This window comes from Melanerpes formicivorus, unplaced genomic scaffold, assembly GCF_026170545.1.
Source record: "Melanerpes formicivorus ecotype bairdi unplaced genomic scaffold, bMelFor1.0.p_v2 SCAF_3, whole genome shotgun sequence".
In the NCBI taxonomy this organism is placed as follows: domain Eukaryota; kingdom Metazoa; phylum Chordata; class Aves; order Piciformes; family Picidae; genus Melanerpes; species Melanerpes formicivorus.
The window spans coordinates 29239395-29258586 of NW_027142355.1; positions in this window are offsets into that span (position 1 = coordinate 29239395).

The following is a 19192-nucleotide window of genomic DNA, read 5'->3' on the forward strand; positions in this document are numbered from 1 at the left end:
TTCCTCAACTGGTCTAGATGACTAAAATAGGCCTTACCTGTAATGGAAGACTAGAAAGGCAGCTAATGTTCCTGACATACAAAAATCAAGGTGCTGGGTTTATTGCTGAAATGTTCCCTGTTAGGCATACTGGTCAGTTCAGTGAGATCATCTCAGACAAGTGCCAAGCTGTCAGATGTAATTAAAAGCAATAACTCTCGAACATTCAGATGCTGCAAATTGAGGTGTTAACACAGTCTCCTGGAGAGAGTGGAGGACCTTGTAAGGTGAAGTGGATTGCAGGAGCAAGAAAAGAGATTTAAGTGTCCTTCAGTAAACAAACAGTTGTAATTCTTAAATGCACCTGTGCTCTAAGCAATTTCTGTCATGTTTGAGGAAAGAATCCTCTTTTCAGCAGTCCTTTGTCTCTCTGCCTTGCTCATTGTCTCTCTTCCCTCTAAATGTTGCTCTTCCTATGCTTATCTTCATATAAATCACATTGCTTTTTTAAAATGGGTTCAGGAATGTGAACTCATCATGTAATCAAAGGACAGTGATTCTAAAAACTCTAACTTGCATTAAAAAAGTAAAGCTTGTCTTGAAATGACGCTGGTAACAAAAAGCTTCAGACCATATTAATGCTCTGGTATATTTTTCCACCCATCTCAATGTGAAACTTCATTACATTAAATTCAATTTTGTTTATGTAAATTGTATACTATTAGGTCTCGCATTAACATGTTTATTCCACTTTTTCAGATGAAGCTATATTCCAGTATTAACTGGTACTGTGAATTGTAAAGTCCTTTTATAAACTTTCTGAGTTTTCCCTCCTTTGCATGCACGGCTACCATATCAAATATGTTTGAGCATATTCCACTTTCTTGTTATTAAAGTAGCATTTGAATTGATGTTAAATATTCTATCACGGTATCATAGCATCATAGTATCATTCAGGGTTGGAAGGGACCACAAGGATCATCTAGTTCCAACCCCCCTGCCATGGGCAGGGACACCCCACACTAGATCAGGCTGGACAGAGCCCACTCATCCTTTAATGTTGTTTCAGTATAACATCTTCTGGTGTAGAGTTTACCACTAAGCAGTCCACCTGGCAGGCAGAAAGGGTTACATTCAAGCTCCATGGTCCAGATGGGCATTCTGACCGCATTTCAGGATGAGATGCAGATGCAGGCAGTTTCCCTCCCTCCTGGAAGTGATTTCCATCATGAGAAGTGAGGGCTGTGGATAAGAAGGCTCTGGTGCACTCATCCCAGCTCACCTCTCAGCCCAGACATTGATGGCAGCAGAACTTCTCAGATTGTCATAGAGATGACAGCCTGGGAGAGCTCCCTCTTTTACTTTGTACTCCAAATTAATCTAAAAAAAAAAAAAAAAAGGTAAAAAAAAAAGTAAAAAAAAAAAAAAAAAGAAAAAGAAAAAGGAAAAAAGCTTAGCTTCCCTGTCTGCCACAGCAAATCTATTTGATTGATTTTCTCAATGACAGGATGAACTAAAAAATTACTGCTACCATTATTTAAAAATGTACTTTATAATATTCAGCAAAGGTACCTCGAACAGATGAAATCTCTTTGGAAACAGGGTTGAGCAAATTCTAATGCTCAAGAGCTCAGTCCATCAGCGCACACGAGCACGCACTCACATTTAGTTCTTAGGCATGTGTTCCAGTGCCATCCTGGATCAAGCCCTTTTATTCCTCATTTAGGACACAATTTGAAAATATATGCCACCATGCGGTGTTATATAATTCAGCTCTATTTGAGAAGGATAAGCCAAGAGAAGGTCATTGTCAGTAAAAAGCAACTAGAAAGGAATAGAACAGCCTTTGTATTATCCTGTCCTGTCCATTTTCTAATTTAGACTGAAATATACTTGCTTCTATGACATGTTCCAGCATATTCCCATGGTCTCCTTTGATATGGCTGGTACAATCCGATGCAGCTGTTCACATGGAATACATATGAAAATCACTTGATTTGTATTTTTATTTTTTTTAATGTTATTTTAAAAGAAAGTGTGAAAAGAATAATATGTTAGCAGAAGCTGGTAAAAACATATGGGGCAGTAACGCTGCATTTTCAGTAACAGTACAGAAGCAAGTAAATGTGAAAATTAACTCATTCACTCTCAGAAGCCAGTGAAATAATTCACGTGGAGCCTGGTGAAAGTGTAGGCTTGTTACCCATTTGCTGTACCTTAATGTTTTGAGAAGATTCCAAAAAAATCCTGTATTTTCTTTCAAAGTTGCATGTTGTACTAATCAACAAGTAGAAAAGAAAAAGAAAAGAAAAGAAAAGAAAAGAAAAGAAAAGAAAAGAAAAGAAAAGAAAAGAAAAGAAAAGAAAAGAAAAGAAAAGAAAAGAAAAGAAAAGAAAAGAAAAGAAAAGAGAGAAGAGAAGAGAGAAGAGAAGAGAAGAGAAGAGAAGAGAAGAGAAGAGAAGAGAAGAGAAGAGAAGAGAAGAGAAGAGAAGAGAAGAGAAAAAAGAAAAGAAGAAAAGAAAAGAAAAGAAAAGAAAAGAAAAGAAAAGAAAAGAAAAGAAAAGAAAAGAAAAGAAAAGAAAAGAAAAGAAAAGAAAAGAAAAGAAAAGAAAAGAAAAGAAAAGAAAAGAAAAGAAAAGAAAAGAAAAGAAAAGAAAAGAAAAGAAAAGAAAAGAAAAGCCTTCAGTAAGGGTTGTGAGTGTAAGTTGCTCCATCTGCCTCCATGGAACCCCAAGACTAATTTAAATATGATTTATCAGCCTTTTGATTCTGCCTTAGCAGTAGCAACATCACCTTAAAAAGTAAGAAAGAGAAGAAAATTCTGTCCACTCAGCTGCTACGGTACTACTCAGTGTAGTAAACTGATCCCTGCAGATCAGAAATGAGCAGCAGGAACCTAAATCAGAGTAACTTAACCAGCAGCTTGTAGGTACCACAGTTTAAAGGCATAAAGTCATTACAGCAGGAGCCAGCAGAGGGTGCTTCCATTTTAGGGTTGGAATAGGAGGGAATCGGGCACAGGAGAGAAAAAAGCTTTTGTGCATCTTGCATTTGTTAAAATATTTGCCCCTGCTTCAGACAGGCTGCATTTCTTTGTGAAAAGTGGGGGGTTCAAAACACAAGGCAGCTTCAGAGTAATAAATCATATGCTTATTTTAAAACACATTCCCTTTCCCAAATTGGTGTTTGTTGGTCATAAGGTAAAGATTATACAGTGTGCATGCAACTGTTTTTTCTTTTTTAAAGGAAACAGTTTCACTCACTTAATTCCTGGTAGTCTTCATTCAAACAATGTTTTCGCTGCAGCAGCACCCACCCTTCAAAGCAGTATGAAGTGTCACTGATATTCTTTAAACTGCTCATTGTCCTTAATTATTTTTTTTTTCAGATTTCCTTAGGAATTCTCTGCAATTAATGTAATGTTCTACTTGCTCTGTTTCGCCACTAGGGATGCCTGGGCCACATGACTGAGTAAACCCACCAGTAAAAAATTCTCATTAAGTTTCCAAAAACCCAGTTTTCTAGTCTGTGGTGAGCTGCACAGATAAATACAATGACCTTAGATTTCCTGGTATGTTCTTCTATTACCCCAGAATTCCTTCCCTAGGAAAAATCAATTAAAAAACAAAAAAAAAGCCTAAGTTGAAATCTGTAAAAGCAGCCTTCATTTAGCAGTTTAAGATGAAATTTACCTCACAGTGCTGGCTCTGTTAACCAAAGCTAAACCTGGAGCTGTACACTGATACGAATCGTAGTCCTCAGAAGAGCAAACCACAAGTGCTAAAATGGATTAGAGTTCTGAGCCATCAAGCTAGCTTCAAGGCTTTCCCTTCCCCATTATTTTTATGTTTAATAGCACACTTAAATTAAATACTTGGAAGATTACATTTCTCTAAAAACATTGTGAGCAAACAGATTCTGTAGTCAAGCAGCTCTCTCACCCGAGAATCTTTATCTTTAAAAGGTAGCACATTTCCTTGGATGACAGCCATTCCTGGCAGCAGATCTCAGCACTCAGTAGGAAACCCATGTCTTTGAGTCCTGAACTAGCCCATACTAGAATTAAAACACAACACTAACAGTCAGAAGCAGTTGTTCTTGGTGGGTAAGTGTTTTATAACTGCACAGGGATATAAGAGCAGAGCTTCGAGTTTAAATCCTTTTTTAGAAAACGCTGTGATTAACTGCATGACTTCACTTATTGTTAAGGTAACAGATGGAAGTGCCACAGTGAAATATTTCCTTTTTATTTACAAACAATAGAAAGTCTTTTTGCTGATAGGAATTAAAACATTACAGAGGCATTGGTTCCACAAGCTTAAATTCTTTCATGCTACCACATGCATTTTTCATGGAAAGTCAACATCTTTAACATTTTTGCACTGCCTGAATTTATCATCCATAACTTTTTTGTGATTCCTCATCAAATGAGTTTGCTTCTTTAGAAAGAATTATGTACCTGCAGTATAATGAGCTAATTAACTAAAGAACAAAAGGTGCCTTCCGTTAAATGTGAGACATAACTAGCTCCCAGACAGAGGCAACACATTCTTTTTTTTTAAAGGCAATTCATATTGCTGATTTTGATGTCAGACACTCTGTATCATTTTGTACAGTGCCACAAAAGGACTGATAAAACATTAAAATGAAAATTGGCTTTAAAAAAAACCCATGCGCCACATCTTACCACCAGTATTATGAATTTTGAGAGGTTTGTAAAAGATGTGCACTTTGATCAATTGTTCCGTTTCTTAGGAAAAAAAAAATCACTTTTATGCTCTTTGACTGGCAATATCACTGAGCAATGGACAAAACTGACAGAGATGGAAGATGTACAAACAAAATAAGGCAGGGATTTTATTAATTTTTAATTCTATTAATCCACAGTAAAAAAAAAAAAATCTTTGTTTATTATGGCATATTAAATATATATTTTCTTTATTCTAAATCATTTCTCCACAGACACAGTACAGCTTGTCAGTGCCTGTAAAGATCTCTTAGCTTGCTAGAAACGCCTCAAGCACAAAGAGTAGTAAAATATTTTTAACACCGCAGACATAGATCTCACCGCATTTAACAAAATATATTAAAATGATGATTTATACCATGGTTATGAGTGAACACTAAAGAATACATTTGCTTTTAAGCAGTAATAATTGTCACTGCACCATCAAAAGACCTCAAAAGAATTAAAAATGCTGTGCAATGAAACTTGTCAGATTCTGAGAGCTGTTGTAAGAGAGCATTCACTACCTGTGTTCAGCACTCACAGATTGGAAGCAGAAGGATGCTGGAAAAAAATACTAATTTATCCCAGGGTTACCATATAGGAATTACAGTAGTGGTTGAATTGTCAATATGAAAATTGTGTGAATTAGTGTCACCACTCCACCTGCGGCTTCCTTAGTCCCTTGTACACTCTGTGTGGGAGGCAGACAGTTTGGGGCTCATTCTCTATACTATGGATCCCTCAGCCCAAAGGATAGCAAAGAGTTGCACTGCAAAATCCGAATGTGACTGTAAGAGTATAATTGTTTCTCTTCTAGGTGTGTCCAGAAATTAGTAAAATAGACAAGCATTCTACTTTATAGATACTCATGTCTAGGCACACATTTCTATTAAATCTAACTTCTAGACCCTCATCATCAAACATCTAAACAAATCCTAAGTATTCAACAGGATACTTTTTGGTCTCCTTAATGAAATGTCACAGCTTTATGGTACCTCCTACCCTGTTGTGACAACAAAGGGGTTGGACACTTCTGACACATACTTTCATAGTAATTTCATAGTAATTAAAAGTGTCCTGAAAAAGCAATCTGAGCAGCACGCATGGAGGCATTTGATTATCAGCTATGTAATGGGCATACAATATCAGGATTTAAAAACCAGCATATGCTGCTGTTAAAAGGCTGATACTATTTTCACTTCTATTTGAGCAGAAAATAAAAAGGCAATCAATATATATCATTAGGAATAAGGAAGAGACATTATTAATAATCACTTTTCTTCTCTGTGGACACTCAGTCACTTGGGGCAATACAAGTGCACACACAGAGAACCAGAAACTACCTTCCCACTGGCACCTAAGTTTCACAAAAGTTCTTATCCAAAGGTCATCTGCCAATTGGTATGTACATATACACACACGGGTCCTTGGTGGGAATAAATTCCAAGTTAGTTGGCTACAAGAGCATATAGATACTACCACTTGAGGTAAAGAAGAATAAATCTTCTTTATTTGTTCTTTTGTCCTTCCTAGAAAATGGGATGTCTATACATCCTGAGCTGCTGCATGGCCCAACCACAAATAGTGACATATGAAAGACAGATATACATTTTCATTATAATATCTAAAAGTCATTCAAACTCAACTGTATCGCACCCACCAACCTCTGTTATACTTTGACCTTCATACCTTGGAATAGCTTAGAAAGGCTTTGAGGTATAACCTCAAAGATATGTAAATCAATTTTACTTGAACATCACCAGCAATCTCTTCATCGTTATGGAATAATGTATAGAAAATCTTGTTTAGCTGAGGTAAGAGTTATGCAAACTTCAGCTCTTGAGCCTCATCCAAAAAGAAAAGTACAAAATACGATACAGACAGAATCACAAAAACATTCAGGTTGGAAAAGACGCTCAGGATCACCAGGTCTGATTGATAAACCTGTTCACCTGTATACAGTTTAGAGACATTCACTCTCTAAACTGGAACTCCTTTGGTTTTGAAAGGAGAAGATGCATAACTTTAGGAGAATGAAAACACTAAGATGAACAACTATTAACAGCGCAAAGACTGGAGAAACCAGAGAAGTGTATCTGCATGGGGTCTCAGTCCATTATGTAGGATGATTTCCTTTAAAAATTATTAGAAAATTGTAAATTTATTGGTAATTTTACAAATTATTTCTAATTACAAACCAGAAGCTGTTTCACTTCCTCAAAGAAACTACCAAGTGGTGAAGGCTCTTTCTAGTTGCACAAATTTTTCCAGGCAAAAGTCTGAAAAATGCAAAAGGTGATGATTGTCTGCTCTCTCTCTCTTCTAGCAGGCCTCTTGAAAGTCAGAGAGCTCTTGTTGGGAAGAGGGACATCTGCTCTTGGTACAGAAAAGAAAAAGCTTTCCATAAAGTTGTAGAACAACTATGTCTGTCAATACAACGGATCTTACACCTTCATCATGCCCTGAATGATTTCTGCAGGAATCTGTTTACAATGAAACTAAGAAAACATCTACTCCCTAGGGGGATATAAATAAATAAATAAATAAATAGGAGGTTTCACTTGGTAAGCTTGCCATTCCTGTTCTGAAGAACATTGTCAGTGGAAACATTTTGTGCTGCACAACCAATGTAAAGCATAAAATAAACAAAAATCAGGAAACTTTGACTTCTCGGCAGAGCAATAAATGCCCATTTAGTAATTTTCCAGCTGTAAAAATAAGTATGTCATTAAACAAGGTTCTTCTCTCACTTGAGTGGATTAAGACTGGCTATAACATAGTCATTGAATGGAAATATTAGAATAAAACTTTATTAGAATAAACCAAACCAGGTTGGAAGAGACCTTCAAGATCATCGTGTCCAACCCATCAACCAATCCAACCCACCCAAACAGCTAACCCATGGCACCAAGTACCCCATCAAGTCTCCTCCTGAACACCTTCAATGACGGCGACTCCACCACCTCCCCGGGCAGCCCATTCCATAGCGCAATCACTCTCTGAGAAGAGATTCAGAATCACAAACTTTAATAATTGTGACTAAAAATCTGTCATTATTTGCATTTTAACATGCTTCTATGTAGTGATATTAAAGCATACCACATTTTTACAAACAAAATAATCTGAAAAACTACCATATTGGTTCATTCCTGACAAAGATAAGTAGTTGATAGACTATTAAACTTATTACAGATTCCTTGTTAACTTAAGGCACAATTTATAATTCCTTGAATCACAATATAACTTAAATGGGGAAAAAAAATCTTTATACAAAATAATATTAAAAGGCATCTAATTACTCATTGACAGCAGCATCATAAACTTGAGCAATTGATCACAGGTGACTGATTTTAATAATCAGCAATGATTTTAACTCTTTTAACGAATTGCTTAGTAGGAGATCTAACAGAAGTTTAATCCATGTTGCAACGACTTGAAAAATAAAGCCAACAGTACTGTAATTTGATATGACAGTCAGGACTGCAAGTGTAAGATCATTAACACTTCACAGGTTATACCCTGAAGTAAATCTTACAAGAAGTTCACATAAATAAGGACAGATTTACACAATTATGTAGTTATGAGTATCACTGCATTTCTAACCATAAGTGAATTCTTCTCAATTTGCTATTCATTGGACTTTGATATGTATAAAAACCGCAATCCAACAGAAAACAAGTCAACTCATTTTTCCTTTTTTCTTATTTGGTTTCAGGACATTTATATATCAGCTAGAGGTATACGAACCCAGATGGTTTCATCTAAGAGAATTTTTGCTTGTGAGAGAATTCAGAAAAGTTTCATTTGTTCCACTTAGGTTTGCATTTTTGCCTATTGTTTGACTGGAATGTTACAAAAGACTTATGAGGAGTTAAAGAAAAGTTAAATTTGGCAAATAGAAGACTTCTCTCTGGGAAAAAAAGAAAAAGAAAGGGAAAAGGGGGGGAAAAAAAAAGAACAAAAGAATGTTCTGTGAATAATGGTAACAAAAAAATTTAGATAACCCCTGTGGTAGCAACATCAATATTTTGGAACACTTTTAAAATAGAAAATGCAAAGACAAGGGAGCTCTCTGCTTTGTACGGGAGCTCTTCTTTGGTATTTGAAACTGAACAATTCAAAAATGATATTGCAACACTGCACACTGATCAAACACATTAGCTTGTAAGATTTCTCACCTCTGTGAAGCCACTGATGACATTGTTCGGCTTTCATCTGTTAAGAGGCGAAGGGAAATTTGGAATGTATTATTTCAGGAGATTATAAATAACTCTACATCAAAGAACCATATCCTTGAACGATGAAATTTTGCAGGTTGTTTTTTTTCTTTTTTTTGTTTTTTCTTTTTAGGAACCCAGTAGATTTTAATTTTTGTAGATAAGGAATTTTTTAGATTGCAATAAACACAAGAAATATGTCAGTTAATCTGTGTTCTTTGGTCCTAAAATACTCCCAAATGATTAAAGTAACCGCTGGTATGGATATCTTGTGTTGCTCTGACACTTAATGCCTGTGAACTCCACCCTACAATGAGAGATGCACCTAGAAATCACTTTTAATGAAAACAATAAACACCCCACCAACCAACAACTAATACTAATAATACTAATACTAATAATAATAATAATAATAATAATAATAATAGCAAGCAAACAAACAAACAAGTTAGTGACCATTTGGTAATAGCAGATCTGTTGGCTTTGTGCTTGATTTTAGAATGCGACCAGTGTTTATACTTATATTAAAACGCATATGTTTACATAGGTAAGAAACTGGCCTTGTTTATGAAAGCAAATAATATTATCAACATTTTGCAGAATCTCTGAAAGAAATAGTTTCACAGTATTTTCTTTTTCAGTGAATTGCCTTTTGAAGAACAGTTACATCATACATGGTGATTAAGTCAGTTACTGGACAAAGTCCAATTCAGTGAAAATCTAAGAGCAGTTTTCACTTTTAGTGCTGAGTGCGAATGAGATCCTCCCAATGTAATTGTTGTCCTTCAGTAACCTCAGACATCTGCAGGACAGCTAAATGTTTGTTAGTATGTCAGAGAGGTAATTTTAACAGCAGATATTACTACTCTGTTTTACAGATAAGACAAGCAAACTTACCTTCTTTCCCACTAATTGATCACCCTCAATGAAGAACATACCCAACACCGGAAAATATGTAACGACTCGCTGTTGATTTTAAGTTCTAGGTAGCCATGTCTCTTCTAAATTGCAGGAATCTTATATTTTTGGGAAGTCTAGAAAAAGTGTGAAATTCTGAAGTGTGTTTCATTACTTCATTAACTTTATTTAGCATTCTATAATATAAGGTTCTTTGTTAGTTTTGCTAAACATTATCTCTGCCAGCCAACTGGAAAAATTTTTTCAGTACTTCCACCCTCATCATCAAGTTTTCCAGTTCCAGAAATTAAATCTTGAAATCTTTCAATCAACTCTATGAACATGTAGAGGAAAAAGAATCAACCACAACATATTAAATAATAAACATTAGATGGAAATCACTGCAGGTTTTTCCCATTTTAAGAAGTCCCTAGAGGTGTTTAAGACCAGGCTGGATGAGGCTCTGGCCAGCCTGATCTAGTGTAGGGTGTCCCTGCTCATGGCATGGGGGTTGGAACTAGATGATCCTTGTGGTCCCTTCCAACCCTGAATGATACTATGATACTAAGTTCACAGCAGGATTGGCTTGGTCATACTCAGACTTTGAGAACTAGTAGATTTCACCTCATTTTCTTCAAAATACATGCATGAAAATAGCATTTTACGCAACTGTTTTAATATTGTGGTTACCAGCATTCTGCACTATATGACCTTAGCATTTTTTAGCTAGATGGCTCTTATGAAATATTACAGGAACTAATTGCTCTGAACTGCTACATGTGAAACTGTGAGATAGCACAACTTCTACAAAGCATGTTTGGTAAGCATGTCTCTGCTTAAAAATTGCATTCTTCATGAAACTCCAAATTAATATCCGTAATTCTAAAGATAATTTGCCATAAACATTAATTTCATTGATTAAAAGTTTCAGTAGTCCACTTCAAATCCACTTGAACATCTGCAGTAAGTTATTTGGACAACATTGCAAGATTTTAAAAAAATGCTTTGTACTGTCAGAGAATTTTTTATTAATCAGAATCCTAAGCTATTTATTTTTTTATACTCTGCTTTCAGACAGCTCACATTTAGTGCAATTTGGTACAGTACACGAAACCATTTAAATATTGCCTTCAACTTTTTGGAGCCTTTTGTTTTATCAGACTTCTGTGTTACTTCACTATGCAATTTACTGAAGGCTAGTAATTATTAGGACATGTGGTAGGCGTTTATCACCAGTAACATCACACAACCCACTCTATGATCAAGATACAATAGGGCAAATGCTACAATTAAAGGCATATTCTTTGGTGCATAACAATAGAAGCCTTGTGACATGGCGAGATTAAGAAAAGACTCAAATGTCTTTAAAACTACTCATTACCACAAGTTAAAATGTGCATGTCTGACCTTTATGGTAATCAGTAGTACTCCACTTGTGCACTATATTGCTAAATAAGCTTTATTTTAGACACACAGAATTCTTATTGGTGACCTGCAGTTAACTTAGTTGATCTCAGAACTGTCGCTTACAATGCATCAACCCATCAGTGGTCATAATGATAGGCCATCATCTTCATCAACCAGTTTATGATGACAGGCAGAAACAGTACCGTAGATTTTCCTGCCAAGCGGAGTAGTATTTAAATGTTGACTGCTACATACATCAGATTAACAAGGTTGCAAAGTTACTGAGAATCCCATTCCCGGAGGTGCAGATACACCCTGTGGTGCTATTATACCATAAGGTATATCAAAGATAATTGCTTAGTTTATTATCCTGTTGTCTTTTATGTCAGCCCTTAATTGTGAATTCAGAAGCCTCTTGATCTTCCAGTTCCTTATGGACCTGTTATTAACCCCGTTGATTCTAATTAGGATTTATTACTATTTTTATTATTAAAGTGCAGAATTTTAAAAAAATAATATTTTAAAATAACCCATAATCCCTTTCCATGACTTCAGTAAAAAGGAGATTGATGGGAATATTCAGTTAGCATTGTAAATACATGTCTCTCAAGATCCTCTGGCAAAATTCGGCCATTCCATATTTCAGAATTTTTTACCCAGTGTTGCTTTAATATTCAATTAAAGAGCGTGTAAAGCGTGAAAAGATGTCTGTAGTAAAAACATATTGGTATAGTTCTGTATGATTTTACAGAATTATCCCAACAGGAAAGTGCAAGGTGGCTATGTCACAGCTGTTATCTTTCCCACAGTCCTGGAGTATGGTGTCATGCTTTCACAGCACCAGTGCTCCACTTGCAGAGGACCATTTAAGCACATTCCCATAAAATAACACATGAAATCTACAGACTCTAGAAACAGCTTGAAAACTATGGCCTGGCTAGTACAGATAAGTAGTCATTCATAATTCCTCCTAATGTATACAATATTAATCTGTATGTACCTAGAAAATCTGACTACTTCCTATACTTCAAAGTCATTGCCTTTGCTACGAGACCTAGAAAGTGCTTCAGGATTCATTATGACATGTGGAATATATAAGCAATAAGGCATGACAGGGAGTGTGGTTATCATAAGATAATCACACCCCTGGGTCATTACAAAGCACGAGGTGCAGCCGAGCACCTCTCATTCCCCCTGGGGTGTGATTATATCATGATAAGCACACTTCATGCAGTTACCTTATTGCTTTTATAAGAAGTCTTTGTTGAGTAGAAAAACTGTATTTTTTACTTAAAGATTATAAAGTTGGCAGTTTACAATGTTGAGCAGTACTTTCTGCTAAGCTTGATGGTTTATATGTATTAATCTACTCCTTTAGAATGTGCATCTACCAAAGCTGATCCGAACTCATCAAAGGTAGTTTCCATAATTCACCATGGGTTCGAATGATCTAACTGAAAAAGAATATGTGCATATCCCAGACAATCCCATAGCCACTGACTGCTGGATACCTATTACTTTTTGTGAAAATAAAAACAAAATAACAAAAAGATAAGACAATAAAGTTGTTTAACTAGAAGTTAAGCAATGTTTTAAACATACATATTTTGAGTAAAAAGTAGACTTTAGTTACTGAAAAAGAATTCAACCTGCAAAACACAAAAAGTTTCTAACTTGCTTTTGCCCCTGGTAGATGTTCTCCCACAAATTAAGGGTGACAACTTAATTTAGGGTCCTAGATAAACTACAAAATCCCACTGCTGTCATTCAGATTGTAGCCTAAGGGGTCTAATGTGATCTTTTGGATTTACAAACACCTGCCCTGGATTATGCCATATGTCTTCTTAGTGGCTCCAGGGGTGTATGCTCTGTCCGGTATTCAGCTCATTTTGTGCTTTAGGAATGCATAACTGCACACAGGATATGAAAGTTTGCATCCATTTACAATTTATCAAGTGTGATGGCCATGTTCTGATTTCAGAGGCATTCAATGGTCTGGAAAGGGGCATATGTATGGGCTGAATTTGGCCCTGGGCCATTTATGAATATAGGTAACAATTTTTGCCTAACATGAACAAGTCACAAATTCAGCTGTTTAATTTAAATAGGTCCTTGTCACCATATATTCCAGATTTAAGAGGCAGGGTTAGGAACACTGTCAGTATCCTGGATGAAAAGCAAAAATTCCACTATCCTTCTACCTTCTAATAGTTCGTTTGACATGGTGCTCTCACTATACAAATATGCATAAGATTTTGCTTCTTTCAACAACAATTTGAACTCTGTATTTTGTCATTATATTTTAATCACATAGAGGTACAAGAATTTGATATACTTACTGCATTATTTTTCTATCAAATGTTGACAGTTGTTCTTTTAACTGGAAAAAAATTTCTTAATACAGTCTACTATGTTTAAAGTATTATACATAATATGTATAAAATATTTTATGTTTATATGTGTGTGTGACGTATATTATGTTAAAATTATTCCCCCCAAGAGGGAAATTACATCAAAAGATATATTTGTGATGCATTTTCTTAGAACTCTATAGATTTATGACAAAAAATAAGCTGGAGTATCAGATAGCAACGACACCAATTGCAAGTTAATTTAATAATTATAACAGAAAGCAAATGAGAAATAGCAAAAAAGAATGTGACAAAAGAATATTGAGTTCATATTTTTTGCCAATTTTGCCACTTTTTTGGATGATGCATTTTTATAGAAAAAAAAATTCTTATTTCAAGTGATTCAAAAATAACTTTTGAAATTGATTCTTTACCTAGAAGAAATGAATTACAAATCATAGTTGTTACTCCCTTAAAATTAAATTGAAACAGCAGACCTCAATACAGGAAAGAAGAAGAAAACATTATCTTCTTTTTTTCTTGAAGGTTTTACTTTAAAAGTTGCAGCTGGTGAAACGCCTGTCTGATGGTTTCTTCAAAGCACTCATATTTTATGAGTCTAGAGGTAACATACAGTAACATACAGATATAGGCCTCTGCTAATATGTCTGTGTTTAGAAAATAAAACTTTGCTCCCAAACAGTTATGCTACCATTCAGATGTATTCTTCATTAACTAAAGGAGAGCCTGAGTATGCAGGAAGACCAACCTGAACCAGATCAGTATGGAACAATACTGTTCAATGTTTTTCAGTTCATTTGAAACTATAGGAAAGGGGATGTGGTGCTTGTGCATACAGAATCAACTTTAATTCTGCCACTGTTTAATTTGTGTTTTACTTATGGCCTATTATTCCTCTAACACAGAGTTATTGATGAAATACGTTGGTACCACACCATAGTCATAACAGTATCGTGAAGTGCTTGCTGATGGACTACAGAACAAAAGGAATGGTGTGGAGGAGGAAAATCAGGGAGTGGGAATATGGGAAGTAATACGGTTGGTGTTGATGAAGTGCTACATAAATGCAGCACAAATTAAATATATTTGTTAATGCACTTCAACATATTCAATTTGTTCATGCTATGATCTGTGGTAAGGACCTTCCACAGAGGGTTGACAACACTGGTATTACATAACATAAGTGGAGGTACATGCAAGGAACTCCCAGTGGATAGAAGACCATCGACTTGGAAAAACTGGGCATTAGGATACATTTGCTAGACAGATTTCCGACACTTTCTGCATAAAAGCATCAGTGGCTATTAGCATATTTAAAATCTGTTAATTTCCTGGACTGGTAACCATGGCTACATTTGCCCAGATTGTCTTCCCTCCTCTGCAGTTGGAGCCCAGAACAGCAGCAGTAAGCAGGCTTAGAAGTGGCTAGTAATGGCCAGACAGGGCAGTCTTATTCCAAGGAGTCTAAGGAAGGCTTGTCAGCTAGAAAGAATTTAGCAGGAACATGGGAAATGTCTTATTACATAATACTTTGATGAATAATTCCTTTCATTTACTGCAGCAATTGCTACCTGATACTGGTCAACTGCCTCTGACAGTGGGGCAAGAAACTCCACTTTAGTCAGAAAGCAGACCATTTGTTCCCAGGAAGGTGACCTTTCTGTTCCTAGGAATTAAAAAATAGGTACGAAGTCTGAATGAGGGGTTCTATACTTTCCAAGACTGATTTTTTGGTTTTTTTTTTTCTGACAAGTGGAGGTTTGGGGTTTTTTTCTTCTTTCAGGCTTAACTGGAATAATTCTGGATACACATGTTATTTCCTCTACTGGAATTCTGTTAAATTTAGGGCCACCCTGACATGAAGGGTGTTCCTCAGCTCAACCTGTGTGTGAAGACATAGGTCTGTTTACTAGATTTTAATTCACTGACCAACAGTTTTGAATTTCCTTCTGCTTTGCAACATGAACAAATCAATTCCATCTACTTTTGTTGCTTCATCTGATTCTAAATTGCTTATTCTCTTCTCTAAAGTAATACCGTGAAAATTCTCATTGCACAGTTTTATGGTGCCCCTCTTGTTTCTCAGTGCATTTTTCCACATCTCTTAAAGGTCAATGAATCTAAACAGTATTTTGGATGAAGTCATACCTTCATTTCGTGTCACGACATTAGAAAATCTGCTACTCCTTTGGCATGTTTTTAATATATCAATATTTGCTTCCCTTTTTGACACAATCATACACTGAGCAGATTACTTCACTGAGCTGTCCCTAAAGTTCTCAAAGATTCTGAAATGATAATGTTTATTGAGTTTTGTCTGCTGTGCTGTTTCACATCACAACACATCCTCTTGAAATTCCTCACAAGCTTTACTAATTTTTTTCAAAGTTTGTTTCCTTGCTTTACACTGGACAAAAGAAGACAGTTAAATAATAAACCTATAAATAAACTAGTTTGACTGGTTTGAATAAAACAGTATGTTTAGGGCCTGTGCTTCCCCTCTATTGCTCCTAGGCAGAGCCCACTCTGCCTCAACAGAAATGGGTCTGTGACCAAATTTATTTTACTTCTCTCAGACACAGTGTTGTTGACATAGAAAATATATTCAGATTGGAGCAGAATGATATTTATGATAAATATTTGATGGCCAAAGTACTAATACAGTTGAGATTTTTAGATAGTGTATTGTTGTTGCAGTCTTATACTTCTGCTATGTTTTAAAAGATTAAACAAACAAGAAAGATGCAGTAACGAAACAGCTATACTTGAGCTGAATTGATAAGGGAACATTTGAGAAAATGGAAGCAGTAAAGCAAACTCACACCTTGGGAATGGTGCACAACAATCTATCAGTAATGATGGAATTAGGCTCAGTGGAAACAAATTCCTACTTTTTTTTACCAAGATCTGGTCTATTCAGAATATCTAGGCTGATTATGGGGGGTTGATGTGGAAAATATAAAGAGCCAGTGAAAAATATTATAATGTTAGGACCAATTTGATATATCTTGCTTTAGTTTCAAAAACTGCACCCTATCTTGCCAACTCAATACTAGTTTGGACTGACATTCCCTTTACAGTCAAATTCCCCCTTAAATTAATAACAGCTTCACCTAAACATGAAGCAAAGGTTTAGTAAACAAGGGGAAATTGTGTTTTCTGATCACAGGTATATTAGAAAAAAATATTTATCTGCTTTAGCATTTTCCTAATTATGGAATTTTGTTAATGATTATATATAACAAAACTAGAAAAGTGTTGTTAGTAGAAATTTTAAAGGCAAAACCCTGCAAAATAAAAGGTTATCTATTTCTCCTTTTACAGGGATTTACAGTACTCATCAACTTGTATAGTTCACATTAGCATCCAGTGACATTGCTTTGTCTGTATATATTTCTAGCTGTCAACAGAATGTCCTGAGGCAATCGCATCCTGATTCTATAGCTATCTTCTGTTCTTTTATAATACACAAGGGTCTAATTTTCCATCAGCAAAGCATGAAATCATGTAAGAATGCCACATAACCAGCATGTGCAAACAAGTAGCACTTTTTCTACACATAAAAATGCTTCATAAAATAACAAATATATTAAATCTTCTTCTTCAGGTAAAGTGCTTGAAAATCAAGACACTTTTTAGAAATTAGAGTACTCTTTGCAGAAGAGACCGTGCCGCGCTGTTCCTCTAAACATGTGCACCAGCTTGCAGCATTATTTTGTGTGATACATCATTTCACTCAGGCTGACTCTCTTTCCTACATAAATAATACAGTTACAATCATCAGGCATATTAGTTAATATAAATATTAAACAAGCCAGCAAGTTAACAAAAGAAGCGTGTTTCAATTTGATGATGCCACCTCACCCTATAGCTGTGGAGGTGGTTACGAAGTGCTTTAAACAGAATTCACTGGAGCAAAATGGGTATGGTGATGGTCATTTGATGTTTCCAATGTATTTTTGTGGAGTAGCCAGCAATGAAACAATTTTTAAATGTACAAGAATACATGTGCATACACAGCATGCAGACTCCAACTCCCTGTCTGGAACTTAGGCCTAGTTCTGCAGCACTGTCTTCCATCAGCAATGATTTCTTTGAGCAGCTTGTGTTTGCAATATATTTCATAGTTTCATAGTTTCATTCAGGGTTGGAAGGGACCACAAGGATCATCTAGTTCCAACCCCCCTGCCATGGGCAGGGACACCCCACACTAGATCAGGCTGGACAGAGCCTCATCCAGCCTGGTCTTAAACACCTCCAGGGATGGGGCCTCGACCACCTCCCTGGACAACACATTCCAGGGTCTCACCACTCTCATGGTGAAGAACCTCCTCCTCACATCTAGCCTGAATCTCCCCACCTCCAGCTTCATTCCATTCCCCCTAGTTCTATCACATTCAAGACCTATGTCTTCCTTGCTAGGAGAACCACAGAAACAAAGCTCAATTTGGCCTCCATGTATTGAATACAATTGCCAAAATCATATTCTTCTTCTTCTTTGCCTCTCATATTTCTACAACTTCTTAACACTCTTCTCTACATAATGTACAGTTTATTTAGCACATGGCTTTCAGATGCATGGCTGCAAAGTAACCTGTTGTAATTTAAGGCAAATGTGTTTTGAATAAAGTAGCTTGTGCTTTTAACCTCTACTGAATCTAATACAATGGAAGCTTTCAGAAAAACAGGATTTTAGAGGATGGAGAGGACCACACAGTCTTTACTTGTGAGAAGAACTGACCTAGAATTTCCATGTATAACTGTCAATACATTTATCATTGTGAGCTCCTCACCATTATAGAAATATCTTTGAGAAATGAGCCTGTGCATGACAAAGTGAGACACTATGCACTTGCTTTTCCAATACACTGTTGTTTATGGAAACATTTCCTAAACACTGTGAAATAAAACAAAGGCATGTTTTTTATTTGCCTTTTAAATACGAGGAGATAGGAGAAAGGATAATTACTGCCAAGCACAACAGAAGTGACTGAAGTTCTTAGTGATGATTCACTGCAAGAAAACAGCACTAAGCTTGCAAGGGAAAGTCCTGACCTCCCTTCACAGCTGGGGCAGCCCTGCCCACGCTGGAACGAATGAGCTTGTGAAGCTGCTGGCCCAAACAGGTGCAGGGACCAGCTCTGAAATAAATTCTACAGTGCAAAAGCATTGACAGTTGGCATCACCATAACCAAGACTAAGCGCTCATTAATCAGGGACAGGTTTTCAGCAAGTTTTCACTATTATTGGTCCGCAGAGGCAAAAGGAAAAAGACCATCTGCAATATCTGAAAATCTATCCCTCCAATGTTTCCCTCCTTAAAAATGAAATTAAAGGAAATAATTATGTGTCAGACAAAAACCCTTCAGGAAAGTCACCCACAGAACTGAATTAACCCCAGATTTGAGTAAATTCACTTCAGTATTAGATCTTTCTGGCACAAAACCCCTCACTTAGTCACTTGTGCCTACCAGTACTAACACAGAGGGATACCTCTGATTTCATAGTATGATAGTATCATAGTATCAGAGTATCAGTCAGGGTTGGAAGGGACCACAAGGATGATCTCGTTCCAACCCCCCTGCCATGGG